The sequence below is a fragment of the Schistocerca gregaria genome, chromosome 3 (assembly GCF_023897955.1).
Source record: "Schistocerca gregaria isolate iqSchGreg1 chromosome 3, iqSchGreg1.2, whole genome shotgun sequence".
In the NCBI taxonomy this organism is placed as follows: Eukaryota; Metazoa; Arthropoda; class Insecta; order Orthoptera; family Acrididae; genus Schistocerca; species Schistocerca gregaria.
Window position 1 is genome coordinate 956,539,857 of NC_064922.1, and position 14,058 is coordinate 956,553,914.

General features: G+C 42.0%; 1 protein-coding gene across 2 annotated transcripts in view; it reads right to left on the reverse strand.

Moving 5' to 3' along the window:
- Positions 1 to 14,058, reverse strand: part of LOC126355952 (neprilysin-4-like) — a 693,674-nt gene that overhangs the window by 166,538 nt on the left and 513,078 nt on the right. The window lies entirely within an intron of this gene.

The following is a 14,058-nucleotide window of genomic DNA, read 5'->3' on the forward strand; positions in this document are numbered from 1 at the left end:
GAGGAAACATTGCAATTACTCCAATGAAGGTTCCAACGGAAGATATTGTAGCTAATATAGAGGCGGGGAATCGGTTGTTACCATCACACACTGCGGATGAAGTTAGGATGGAGACAGCAAGGATATTACGTAAAGCTAAGCCACCTAGCAGTAATTTGTCCCAAGGAGAAAAGAAGGCATTACGGGAGATTAATGAGGACAGGGAGTATTATTGTACTTTCCGCTGACAAGGGAAACGCTACAGTGTTGATGAAGAGTGAGGATTACCACAGGAAGATCGACGATCTTTTGGATCCTACCATTTACAGGAAGCTGAACAAAGATCCTACAACAAAAGTGTTGACAGCTACTAACCAACTAATAAAAAAGTCTTCTATTCCTGCAGCAGATAAAAAAGATCTTTGTAAAACGGAAGCATTCCCTCCTAGATTATATGGGTTACCTAAGGTACATAAACCAAATGTCCCTCTTAGGCCGATTTTGAGTGCTATAGGATCCCCTACTCAAGAGTTGGCTAGATATCTTGCCTCATTGCTACAACCGTTTATCGGAAAGACTGATCATCATATTAAGAACTCCATGCACTTCATCGAAAAACTGAAGGGGATTACTATAAGCCCCAGTGATATCCTTGTTAGCTTTGATGTTGTATCTTTGTTTACTATGGTTCCGGTGAACGAAACTCTGGCTTACATATCTGACATATTTCCTACTGATATAGTAGCCTTGTTCCGGCACTGCCTATCTACGACTTATTTCCAGTATAATAATGAGTTCTATGAACAAATTGATGGAGTGGCTATGGGTAGCCCCCTAAGTCCAGTCGCTGCTAATATTTTTATGGAATTTTTTGAGCAACAGGCACTTCAGTCAGCCAGAAAAAGTCCTTTGAAGTGGTATCGGTATGTGGACGATACTTTTGTGATATGGAATCACGGAGAAGAGCAACTGAGCGAATTTCTGAAGTTTTCAGAGTCCAAAAGCGTGTAATACGTATTATTTGTGGAGTAAATTCACGGATGTCCTGCAGAAACCTCTTCAAAGAACTGGGTATACTAACTACTGCCTCTCCTTAATGAAATTTGTCCTAAATAATATATCTCTTTTTTCCAACAAACAGCTCAGTTCATACATACAATACCAGGAACAAAAATGATCTGCACAAGGACTTAAAAGCACTTGCTTTAGATCAAAAAGGGGTTTGCCAGCAAACATGAAAAATTTTGTTAGAAATAAACATAAAACTGAAACTTCGTGACAGATTAAAACTGTGTGCTGGACCGAGACTCGAACTCAGGACCTTTGCATTTCGCGGGCAAGTGCTCTACGAACTGAGCTACCCAAGCACGACTCACGACCCGTCCTCACAGCTTCACTTCTGCCAGTATCTCGTCTCGTACCTTCCATACTTCACAGATGCTCTTCTGCGAACCTTGCAGAACTCGCACTCCTGGAAGAAAGCATATAGAGGAGACATGGCTTAGCTGCAGCCTACGGGATGTTTCCAGAATGGTAGAGCACTTGCCCGTGAAAGGGAAAGGTCCCGAGTTCGAGTCTCGGTCCAGCACACAGTTTTAATCTGTCACGAAGTTTCAGTTTTATATCACTTTCGTCACCTGAGGTGAAATTTAACTTACTTTGTCACTTTACAGCTAGGAACATGGTTCAGTACGCGCTGTTGCATGCCAAGTTGGCTTATACCACAGTGACGTTATACTCGGTGCCACGTTGTCTGTCGATTGTAAGGACGTCCTTTTACAATTTATCTGTTGTGTCTGGTGTCGATGATATAATACATGGAAAAGAAGAAGAAGAAGAAGAAGAAGAAGAAGAAGGAGGAGGAGGAGGAGGAGGAGGAGGAGAAGATACACGAGGAAGGAATTATCAGAACGGGACGGAAATGGGTAGATATGATGTGCATTTATAGACACACATCATGTGTGTTGTCGGTTGTTACCGGTATCTTACTGAAACGATAGCCCAGTATGGATTGCGTTGAAGGGCAACAAAATGGGGCGAAGGGTATTGTCGACATACCATGTCGACATACCGCTCTGCTCTAAGGCTGCTTCGGATGAGAGCCAAACGCTTCCTGATGTTAAAAAAAGAAATGGCAGCCCCCCCCCCCCCCCCCCCCCCAGACCATCACTCCTGGTTGCCGGTCTGTGTGGCGGCAAACACTCAGGTTGGTATTCCAGAGCTGTCCGGGGCGCCTCCGGACGCGTCTTCGGCCTGGAATCTCACGGGCTGGAGAAGAATTGAGCCCCGCTCCGAACTGATCCTCAGTGAGCAGCGACGGCGGCGCGGTACCAACCTGACCGTCGCCAGCCGTGAGGCCCTACAACAAGTAGTGACGGTCTGGAGTGCCACTTCTTTTCACAGCAGGGCAGTCTGGTTGTCATCCTTACAGCACAGCGGTACATCGACAATACTCTGCACCCCGTTTTGTTGCCCTTCATGGCAACCCATCCTGGGCTTACGTTTCAGCAATGTAACGTCTGCCTGCACACGGTGAGAGTTTCTCTTTCTGTCTTCGTGCTTGCCAAACGGTACCTTGGCCAGCGAGGTCGCCGGATCGCAGACCAGTTGAGAACGTTTCGAGCGTTATGAGCAGGGTCCTCCAACCAGCTGGGGATTCTGGCGACCTAACACTCCAGTTGGGCAGAATTTGGCACGGTATCCCTCAGAATGTCATCTAAAAACTTTGTCAATCAGTGTTAAGCCGAACGTCCAGAGGAGGCCCAACGCATTACTGACTTGCTCAATTAGTGAAGCTAAATTGTTATCATGTGTTTGTTGTACACATACGTCTACCGACGTCAGTGCCGTTCGGATAATTGCTTCGTGGTACATCTATTTTTGTCTCAGGGTGGATGCACCTATACATCGTTAATCCTTGTCTTTCGGAAATGGTGGGTTCTTGAATAATCAAAAGGGGTGGTATTAACTGATATATTCGCGGCAGCCGAATGTACTCTGCACTTAACTAAACAAATAGTACAAATTTTTATCTCTTCGATTACCATCAATGCAGCTACTTTAGTTACACAAAAGTACTCATGATCTGGCATAATTTCAAAGTCTCTATACTATAAGTACCGAATAACATCACACAAACACACAGTTTCATAGCAACTTGGAACGTGGCCGTAGTTACGGTACGAGTTAGCTTCTGCTGTCACAACCAGAGAGTCTTGTACCTGAACACACGTGTGGGATATACCTCTTTGCCAACCAGACTGTCAGTTGATATAGGCTGACGTCAGTCGCTTTCAGGGGGAAGACACGTGCACGTTGAACTGCTGCCTTGGGCGATACCGATGCTTCTCTGTGTATCCTGAATGGGCAATATTTATCAACGATTTTGCATCTCCAGCAATCTGTGACATTCGTGTAATATGTTTAGGACAGGTTATTCAAGTTGCGAGTAATTTTGTGGACTCTGTTTTCATGATTAGGACATATTTGGCCTGGTAACTGCTTCACGATTATGACGCATATTTTCAGAGAGCCGATAAATCGTCCCTTCTGTCCTGAGAATTTTAATGTATGTGTACGTAGTGATATTTTTGGACGAATTCGTTTAATGTAGCGGTAGAGTTTATTTTTCCATGTTTACACACAGTTGATTGTTACTGACAGTGGCGTTTAACCATTTTTTCAGGCGGCAGTCAGCAGCAGAAATATATTTGGAGACACACATAACACAATGTATAGTAATTCGTATTTAATACGCATAGATAAGAAAATCAATAAAGCACTGTGTTATGCATTTATCAAGATGTCGTTTAAGAGAGGCGTGCATTTTCATTCACTGTAAATGCAGCTCTTTAACCGTATACGTTTTCGTAGTCAGAAAAAAAGCATAGCGCAGAGAGAGATTTTGATTCACATCTCCACACTTCCCGCTGACAACTGAAAGCCACCTCGTACAACTATACACACCATGCATAGCGGCGTCACTTGTTTCTGGTCCACTGGTAGCTGCGCGACGTATTATGCAGGCGATTACATTTCACTTGCTGTTTCAGAGCACAGCAGATATGTTGTTGCGTAAGTAATGGTTTATTTCAGAAACATGAGGAGCAGCTCCTCCTTTGCATTTTAGGGTCGAAGAACGTATACCCACTTTCGTAAAAGTTGGCAGTTAGAACCAGTAACCGCTGACAACGACGTTTCACTGTACGGAATTTCACACTGCCAAGTTTTGACTGTTCAAAGGCAAACTGTAGATTAGTGAGTATCACAGATAAAAACTTATAATGCTGGAACCGTTATATATAAACGGCAATAAACAGTTACTTCCACACAATATGCATTCACTTACTAAGTCGCACAGTACTAATCTCAACATGGGATTTTGACATGTTGCAGAGAAGGACTGACAATCATTAACAAGGTTTCACTTGAACTGATTACTTGGTTACATTTATAAAATTTCAAACTTCATTATGAGTCACACATAATTTTTCTTAGTCCAAGCCAGTGCTGACTTCCTGACATTTCAGCACTAGAACTCGATAGTCTTTACGAACTTAAGCTGTTTCTGGCTTGACAGTACGCTGGCAATCGTTGCATAATGTTCCACTTCTCATTTAATTCAAAACAAAATTAACGCAGGGAATTTATGAAGATATATATATCGTGTGGTCCATTTTCGTGGCCATTGCCTATTTTGTTCAATATTTATTATCGGAATACTGCGTTGTGGTGCTCAAGCAGCGAGAGTGGTGTGACTTCTTGTTACTTGCTACAGCTGATATTCTCATGCAGAATACCCTCCCAACTTCAATTTGATCCGTGGCCTTCACGTCAGAAGGATCGGACGAATGCCATTTGTCGTCTCTGACCGCGTTCCTTTCTCTTCTACATTCTGTAACCCTTGTAAAAATGTAATATTATCTGTAGTGAAAGAATGAAAATAAAAAAAGTCCTATGGCAACACATGATGCCCTCTAAAGTCCCCAAGCAATTCAGAGGTGTCGCATTGTCAGCGACGTTCAGAAGTGAGTGCCGAACTGGCTGACGTTTTGTACTGTCACTCAGCAACCCTGACATTGGATCGTGTTTTTACGGAGAGTCCGTTCGCTGTGACGCCCACGTCCCACAGCTTCCAAAGGGAAGGTTAATTTGGTGTCACAGTAATTAGCGCTGCGTTCTGCGAGACTTGTCCTGATTGGTCGTAAATATGAAAGAGCGCCCAGATTGATTTGCATTTGCTTTTGTTTTTTCATACATACGCTTACAAACATCCGCTGGTCGCACGTACAACAGGGACAGCGCTTTTGCTGCGAGTAAAACTGTGCCACACGTAACGTCTCTCTTTATTGAACTGCCTGTCTCCGTGGACGACATAGCGCCGATGACCCAGCAGTTTACAACCACGAAACCTTAATAAAAATAATAACGATAATTGTAATAATCATCATGAACATCACCAACTGATGAGGAACAGATGTGTAGTTCTGCCACACAGAACCCAGGCGCCAGGAAGTATATTTCGTTATTTAATTATCAGTTCTTACTGTTACCGTCGCAAACGATGTGCATGGGAACGATTATTGGTAAGCTTCTGTGCTATGTCGAATCTCTCTGATTTGGTCTTCATGGTGTTCTAACGAGATATGCGTCGGGGGAAGCAGTATACTAATTAAGTTTTATAGGACCGTAATCTCTCGGTCATTTAACAGTAAGTCACTCTATAACGTGCAACGACTCTCTGGCAGCATTTGTCACTGGAATTGCATGTGCATCTCCTTGACGCTTTCCCGCTCCTTTAACCAACATGTGACGAACCGCTTTGATCCTCTTTGGAACTTCTTTATTACCTCTGTCGATCGTGTCCGGTGCGGATCCCAGAGTGGAGAGCAGTATTCAAGCACTGGTCGAGCGAGAGTTTTGTAAGCTGCGAGTGGAGCACACTCCCCGCGGATCCTCTCAATGAAGCTCCGTCTGGTACGGCTTTCTCTATATCTCGTTTTATGTGGCATTTCCACTTTAATTCTCTCCTTAGCCAGACCCGTTTTTAATTGGTGTGGCTAGTTCAATGGTTGTTCATAAATCGATTATTCCTACAGTAATGGGTATTTCCGCCTATGTAGGAAAACTGGAACTCTTTCTCGCAGAGAGATAATCGACGAGGGAGCTGAGGGTGTGGTTTCTAAACCAGACGCTACCGCCAAAATGTAGACTGCAGTAGGAGGATCCTGCCCTCATACTGCGCAGTCCTCAAATTACCCTCGAATAACTGGCGTCCAACACCTGTACGTGGTACCAGTCCAAAACATGCCTGACCTACCTCCCTACTGAACGCATGACACAGCGTACTTCAGACGAGTACTGGCACAAGCTCGTCTCCACAATATTCCGTGATGATCGTCAGCCGTCGAACAAATCAGACCCCGTTGACCAAGGCTCCATTAGAGGAGTCTCTTGTACGATTTTTTGGTCATTATCTGTTGATATTTGCCCCGGGCGGCCATTGTTATGTGTCAAACCATAGCTGCTGAATATTCGAAAGACGTAGTTATGTTGATTGTCAATTCGGTGAGCAACCAGGCGTACTAAGAATTCTTCTTGCTTTTAAGTGGAAAAGCGCGCACGACCCAAAACTGAAATAACCTTTCCATGTATGCTGAGAGACTGACAGACAAGCCGCATTGTTTACTTCACGACAGGACACACTGAGAACTGATACTCAAACTTCCTGATATCATCAGACAGTCTGATCACTATCAAACGTTGTCTATTGACAGGCTATCAAACAAAACTTAAAACTGCTTAATGCTGTCGCCCAAAGAAACTTGCGTAAACGGTAAGTCATTATAACAGCTGACCTACGGAGCACAGGAAAAGCATAACTGTAAGCGCCTGTCCTGTAAAGAGCCTGTGAGGGAGTCGGTAGAGCATTAGTTTGTCTTACAGGCGGTCCAGGGTTCGAGACCTAGTCATAGCAATGTTGTACTGTAGTAAGCGTGAAACCTTTAGATGGGACAACATGTTCCTCACATGTAAAAGGAATGTTCGGAGATTATAGCAATGTTCTATTGGAAGTCCGCTTTCGCTTCGTTTATTTGAAAGTGGCAAACCTAAAGATTACATTTGTAGTTTCATAGAATAAATAGAAACAATTGGAACGGAATAATAAAGAAATAAGATAGACGTTGGAGGGGAAATATTAGATATCGATGACCGCACATCAGATTATTATTATGTTATTATTTTTATTACTATTAACACTTCTGCACGTGAGATACAAGCGAAGGCGACTGCCAATAGAACGTTGCTGTAAACTCCGAATAGTCCTTTTATATATATTAGGAAACAGGTTGTCGCCATATAACAGTTTCACACCTGCCACAGTACAATAACTGGCCTGACCAGGGCTCGACCCCGGGACCCTCGGTAACACAAGCTGATGGTCTGCCGTCTTCTCCACAGCCACTCTACAGGACAGTCATGCATATTAATGCTTTTCCTGTGCTCCGTATGTGAGGTGTTACGTATTAGTTCTTGTTTACGCACGTTCTCCTGGAAGACAGTATATAGCGCAAACTATATCGGAGTTTTGGTTGATACTCAGTCGATGCACAACATTTGGTACCGTCCTGACGATACCTGCAGCTTTGGATATGAGGACGCAGATTTACCTTCACCTCGATAACACGGGCAGTTGTACGTAGCACTTTCCTGTAGTCACTAGAGACTCGTGTAAAAGACACACAAACTACGCGAATCATGACGGTTGCGCTGTTGATAATCTGAATGAAGTACGATATTCAGGGTGACAATTTTTAAACCACACGAAAAAAACGCATTAGTTACAAGCTACGGCGTTCACACACTTTATTCAACATGTAAACGTCACTACAGGTATTCGGATTCAGGTTATGTCACGTTCGACATGCCTGCCATCATTGGCGATGATGTGGCGCAGACGAACAGCGAAATTGTGCATGGCCCGCTGAAGCGTCGGAACATCGATGCTGTCGATGACCTCCTGAATGGCAGTTTTCACCTCAGCAGTGTCTTTGGGGTTACTGCTGTACACCTTGTTTTTAATACAGCCCCACAAAAAAGGAGTCGCATTTGTTCGGATCTGCAGAATATGGCGGCCAATCGAAGCCCATACCAGTGGCCTCTGGGCACCGCAGAGCCAGAACGCGGTCCCCAAAGTGCTCCCCCACGACATCAAACACTCTCCTGCCTCGATGCGGTCGAGCTCCGTCTTGCATGAACCACATTTGTCGAAATCAGAGTCACTTTGGATAATGAGGATGAAATCACGTTCCATATCCTTCACGTACCGTTCCGTAGTCACCGTGCCATCAAGGAACATCCCACCGATTATTCCGTGACTGGACGTTGCACACCACACATACCTATCGCATTATTTGACACTCGCAAATAATACGATAGATATAACCTACTGAAGAAGATCACTAAGTGCCCGAAACCGATAGAGAAATAATATATTTGAAGGTGTTCAGATTTCAGAGTTCGTATTGGTGAAACAATTCTCGCGCTTGCAAACCGGCAGTAAGTACTTGTCTAGCAGCATTTACCAAGGGACGTCGTCTGTGTTGGCGGCTCGGCTCGCTGTTATACATGCGAAGTAGTCACGCAGTATATTCCATCGTGGATGAAAGTAGAGATTATTCACGGAAATGTTAGCTGACACCACTTGGTGAAAAGTTACAATAAAACAGACGCGATCTAACCTGCATCAATGAGGGGTGAGCTGCGCCCACTCATTTCCAGTGATACAGAACATTGATATCTATATCTGCAGTGTTGGAAGGCGAGAACACTGGCCGAATTGCAGCTGCTACAGCCGTTTCACATTATAGGTTCTTGTTAGTTGCTCAGATTACCTGCAGTTACGAAATTACAGCGATCTAAAAGCTGTAGTCTCGTTTATTGGCCTTGAAACGTATCCAGTTCTTGTGTCGTTTGTCCACAGTCCTTTCTATGATTGCCGTAATTAACTTTTTTCTATAAATAATAAATTCTATTACTTTAAGAGAATAATTGTGTCCCCTTAAACCTGATAGTATTAAAAGTGGTGCGTTCCGGAAAAGCAAGGTTCCGTCTCCAACAAACACACAGCTTGGAAAGAATCAGAATATTCTCCCGAATGAAAACACAAAAGCTTCGAGGAGGAGCACATCTGCACAGGCGTCGGACGCATAGACACTATCGTTGAATATAACATTTCTTCAGATCGTATGCATATATTCTTTCAAGTACAGTTAACGCCGCAATCAAAGGAGGGACACAATTACCAGGACAGAAAATTATCAAAATATGCAAAATGTATTGCCGACAGTGCTACGTGTATTAGGTATATAGAACTCCGAAGGCTATTGCAAGACAAAAAGGCTTGGAAGTCAGCATAAAAAGACAAAAAAGTAGGTAAAACATCTGACACGAAGCAGGAGAAAGTGCAGGACAACCAAACGCTTAGACTCACAACTCGAATTCATTTTGAACAGTTCGATTCAGTGACTTTGTGGAATGTATTTCATAAATCAACAGCAAACAGTTTTGTATGTTATGATCGGCAAATAAGAGTCTCCGTTAAACAATGAGTTTCGGGAAGGACGTGTTATGCATTCAAAGAACAACATCTGGAATGAAACTAGTGCATGGGATAAAAGTAAAAGAACACAAACAAGCGGTAAAGACTGTTTAAACACATTTAGTGAAACCAGCGGATAAGCGATATGTTATCATTCCCAGTTTTCCATTTACACAGTTTTATTTTTAATGTAAGGCAAAAATGTCGATAGCAAGAAACTAGAGATTGAAAATAAGCCAGTTTATTTACATCATCTTCAGTGAACATAGAGAGAGAAGCATTTATTTGACGAATTAAGAGAAATCTCTCCCCGTTGCTTCTGTCCGTCCACTGCTCTTATGAAGCGCTGTAGAATTTGCCGTTTTTAAAAAGTGGCGCTTTGAAACACGCGAAGAGAAGAAAAATGAAATTAATTCCTGTCAAAAGATTACGTTTGACTGAGTTAGCGAACGGTGTTTTATATCAGCATTGTTCTCGCTTTAAATCCTCGCTCGAAAAGAATTAATCTTCATTTAAACGGTTTATTCCGGAGAAAACGCTGCGGGGAAGTTACAGATCTTTATCTCTGTCGACAGGAGTGTAAATCACGAGGTAAATGTAAAAAAAGAGGCGAAAATACATACTGGTTAGAAAGAATGTTCCACCCTAGGTGAACATTTCTGGCGTGATTTGTGCCGGAGACAAACGATTCGAATTGAACGATCTTCGCAGTTACAGAACTGTAATTCGTTTCCGAAGATATATATAGTTTATGAACTAGTACCTGGCGTGGACCACGAACTTATGCTGTTGCTACAAACTGGTTCAGTAAACGGAGCGGAAAATGAAAGATTGCTGATTTAAATAAAAGTTTAATAAGAAATATCTCTACGAAAACGATGTATATTTTGTAGGACACTTTTCTGAATATATTTACAAGTTGTAATATTACAAAAATATCGCTTTTGTTCGAGGAAATTGTATTGCCATAAGTTTCTTGCGGTCTAAATATTCCCCACGATCATAACTTCAGTATGAAATAAACCTCGTTATCTGTATTTAACTTTTCTGCAAATTTAAGAAATGTGTATCTGTTCACAAATAAACCTCAAGGAAACAGAGTTCGCATGGTATAAAAAACAAAACAAAAAATGTATTGAGAATACTCATACAGCGATACATTTTGCCGATATAACAAAACAAATTTTTATGAATATCTTTTCAGATGTCCCATTACCAATGAACATATAAACAAAAATAATATGTTATTATTTTAGACATCAGTCATTAGACTGCTTTTATTTCTTTGTCTTTTGAACTCATCTTTCCATTTCCGTGTATCTGTTACTACACCGAACATCCTCGATGATCTTTTTTAGATACTCGAATCTTAGCGTGTCGCTACATCTTCTCATTCCGGTGTCCCTTCAAGAAGCATGTTACCTAATCATGGAGGGGCTAGGAAATATTCCATCAATCTTTTCCTTTCTTCCATTCACAGTTTTCTATCTGTTGTTTCTAGTACCTACTGCTTCCGAATTTTATCTCTTTCATATAGTTTGATAAAATCCTGTTCTCCAACACTGAGACTCATCCCTTAATATTTCACGTTTATTTTCGTCGTGAACTCATCCAATTTTCGTGCGGATACAATCAAATATCTTTCCTTTTCATCTCGTTAACAGCTGTCTGTCAAAGAGGGACAAAAGAACTTTATTTTACTTTCATTAAGTCCTTTGTCACTTCTTCTCTTGCTAACTTCTGTTTAACACGTAGTACGGGACTTTTAAAGCCTTCAAAATTAAACTGTGAAGACGAAAGAAAACCATTCCCTGATTCTGGCAGAGGCACGAGCGAGATCCAGACGCAGCGACACAAATTTAATGACATGTTTTGCTTCTTTCGTAGCCCCTGTCATTGAAGATAAAATCTTCTGGGTGTGTAATGAAATTCTTGACACTTCTCCAAAACCTGACGTTTGATCCCTTTCTCAAGAATTTTCTGGTATTGCCGGATGGCTGAATATACTTGAGGAGGAACTCAACAAATGGAGAAAAACGCCGGTTTTTGGACAATAAATTTGGAGAGGAATATGACGCAGCCTAATCATCCACAAATTGTAACGACTTTCCCCCTTGTTTTGGCCAGAGGGCTCGTCAGCACCCAAGCTTGCTTCGATTCTCCTCTAAAATAAAATTAATCTAAAAGAGAAATTAAAATATAGTAATAAATAATTGAAAATGTCGAAAATAAAAATGTACCATAATTGTAGTAAATTCTAAAGGTACCTAAACAGGAAAGATTGTTTGATAAGAAACTGTATGGTCAGGCTGCGCGTATTTTCCTGAGACAAGGAACAGAAATTTACATTTATGATCATACAAGTATATAGTGACAAAACAAAGAGTGCAAAATTGTGGCTTACCTTCTCGTTAGTTAATTGCACGAACTCTTTCAATATAAGATGTACGGAGAGTCGTACGATACGGCTACCGGATACTGGTGAATCCTTTCCATGGAGGATGAAATCGTGATTAAAAAAGCAGAGGCGCGTTAAAGAGTCTTTATTCCTTATCAGTGGCTACAAAGCGCTACGTCAAGGTGAGGCAGTTTCAGCTCGGTTTCCCTAACTTCTAATCATTCCTCCTCATGATGACGCGTGAGGCCTCTCCGCAAAAGCGAGATTACGGACTGTAGGTGGACAATACGTTTTGCCAGTGTAGGTGCAGCCAGCTGCATGCTCCAGCCGTTGCTCCACAATATCAACATGCTTTGATATCGAGCAGTGTGTCGTCTGCTTCCGCAGATTACTGTAGGCGAATGGGAGAAGCCAGGTGTTGAATAGTAGGTCCATCTGTTGGGTACAGGGAAGGGATGCCGCAGACAAGGAATTTAGTAACAGAAGGACGTTTCGTGCACTCCATTTTCCTCAAAATTTCATTTGTCTCTATTTCATCTACTGCGGATACAATAAGCGGATACTGAGAACATACCATTATGGTCATACTGTGTTTTGTCCATTGGGTGGCCCACATCTGATCTTGCTCCAGGTCAACTGCTACGCGATCTGGTATCTTCCTCTTTTGACTTCATCCAATATTTTTATTCTTGTGCTTCCTATTTTGTTCTATCGTTTCAAAGCTCCTTCGATAGCTGGTGTTAGAATTCTTTTTTCTCGCAGTATACGTCCACCCAGTCTACTTTCCTTTTCTGGACTAGGTTTAGTTTGTTCCTGTACTATTTCCAGTACGTCTTTATTGTTGACTATATCCTGCCATTTTATTTTATCCATTCTCCTCCCAACCCACTCCACGAATACTCCAATTTTGTCTCTTTTCTTCAGTGTTCAGCCTTCACAAATATACAGAAAGAAACTCCACAAGAAGACGCAATCGGGGCAAATTACTGGCTAGCCAAGGTTGTCCCCACCTGCGAAGCAAATTTGGCAAATAATTGCAGTAATGCTTTAAGATATTTATATAGTTGTTTCAGTGTTGTATTCCAGGAGGTTAAAACACTTCTGAGTCTCTTGAAGATCCTATATGACTAAAATGTTCTTGCGGGTCATCAGTTTTGTGACTGGTTTGATGCGGCCCTCCAGGAGTTGCTCTCGTGTGCCAGTCTCTCCATCTCAGAATTGCACTTGCAACCTACTTCCTCAATTATTTGCTGTATGTGTTCCAATTTCTATTTTCCTCTACAGTTTTCACTCTATGCAGCTTCCTCTAGTACCATGGGAATAATTCCCTGATGTCTTAATATATGTTCTACCATTCTGTCGTTTCTTCTTGTCAGTGTTTTCCATATATTCTTTCCTCGCTGATTCTCCGAAGAACAGCCTCATGCCATACATTATCAGGTCACATAATTTTCAATTTTCTTCTGTAGCACCACATCTCAAATGCTTCGATGCTGTTCTTTTTCGATTTTCCCATACTCCACACTTCACTACCATGCTATGCTGCACTCCAAACGTGCATTCACAAAAATGTATTCCTCAAATTAAAGCGTAAGTTTCATATCAGTAGACTTATCTTCGATAGGACTGCCATTTTTGCCAGTGTTAACTGCTTTACATGTCCTCCTTGCTCCGTCCATCATAAGCTACATTGCTTCCTAGGTATAAAAAAAAAAAGGTTCAATTGTCTCTAACCAATGTGGGACTTAAAATCTGAAGTCATCAGTCCCCTAAACTTATAACTACTTGAATCTAACTAATCCCGAGGCAGGATTCGAACCTGAGACCATAGCAGCAGCGCGGTTCCGGCCTAAAGCGCCTAGAACCGCTCGGCCACAGCGGCCGGATCCTAGGTATAAAAAATGTTAACTTCATCTACTTCGTGATCACCAATCCTGATGCTAAGTGACTCGATTTCTTCATTTCTACTACACCTCATTCTCTGTCTTACCATGATGTAATCTAACTGAAATCTTCCCTTATCTCTGGATCTTTTTCAAGTATAACTTCTGCTCTTGTGATTCTTGAACATAGTATACCC